At 48.8% G+C, this 1,092-nt stretch overlaps 1 protein-coding gene across 1 annotated transcript in view; it reads left to right on the top strand.

Moving 5' to 3' along the window:
- The window catches only part of LOC103399996 (methyl-CpG-binding domain protein 3-like), an 844,757-nt gene that overhangs the window by 33,696 nt on the left and 809,969 nt on the right, over positions 1-1,092 (top strand). The gene's annotated exons all lie outside the window — the stretch shown is intronic.

Here is a 1,092-nt window from a genome sequence, read left to right on the forward strand (position 1 = left end):
AAAAAAAGAGCTGTGTGTGCATGTTTTATAACAAATTCAATTAGCTGAAAAAAAGCATTAAGATGTAGCATTCCTGTGAGTGACATAAGTAATATGTAAGTTGCGTAGCGGATGTTTTGGAGAAATGCTTCACATCTGTGCTGCATGGAGTCAACCAACCTGTGGCACCTAAAAATAGGTGATCCACGATCCATGGAAGTAGGGGGTGTGTTAAAAGTAATAGCAGTGTTATAGTTTTCTGTACTGGTGTGGGTGTGTGTTGTTCAGGGTGCGAGGGCTTGGAATCCGGACCCGGAGTCGGTGTGGGCGTCAGGCCAAGTCGTGCACGATTACAGTCCTGCAGTGAAGCAGCTGCAGCTTAAGCTGTGCGATGGAAAGGTAATGTAGGCGTACAGGTGAAGTAAATGCCGGTCGTTGGATTGGAGTGTTTTCAGTGAACTGTGTACGACACGTCCGCTAACAGGTGGCGGACTACCCGGTGGCTTCCCTGGCTGACCTCCAACGTTTGGCGAACCCTGACATCCTGGAGGGAGAGAATGACTTCATGTCTCTCAGCTTTCTCCACGAGATCGCCGTTCTGCACAACGTCAGAGTGCGATTCCTGGAGTACAATGGGATGTACACGTACTGCGGTGAGTGCTGGGAGGGGATGACGAGGGACCGTTGTGGTGTTATTGAGAGGCAAGGAAAGTATGTTGCATGAGTGCGTGGGTTTTGGCTTGTGTGAGACTTGGTTGTCGTTGTAGTGGTGTTTATGAGGCAGTAGGTCAGGACTAGAAGGCATGTAGGCATCTGCAAAATGTGACCTTTTTTCTCAGTTACTGTGGATCTAGATATGTGTGTTATGTAGTAGAAGCAGATAAAGAGAGGACAAGTGTGTGTGTGTGTGTGGTGTTGTACAACAGGAAAGGTGTGTTCCTTGGTCGAGGTCCGAGTTGTAAGCAATAGCGGAGTGAAGGTGTTGTGTTTTCAGAGAAGGCGTTGGCGGACGTGTCAGAAGATACGATTTCCATACCGGATCGGTCGAGGCCGGGGTTAACAACGACCGCCAACAGTGCCGTTGACCAACAGGGCACTGATGGAAATTGGACT

The sequence above is a fragment of the Cynoglossus semilaevis genome, chromosome 2, assembly GCF_000523025.1.
Source record: "Cynoglossus semilaevis isolate Cse_v1.0 chromosome 2, Cse_v1.0, whole genome shotgun sequence".
Taxonomy (NCBI): Eukaryota; Metazoa; Chordata; class Actinopteri; order Pleuronectiformes; family Cynoglossidae; genus Cynoglossus; species Cynoglossus semilaevis.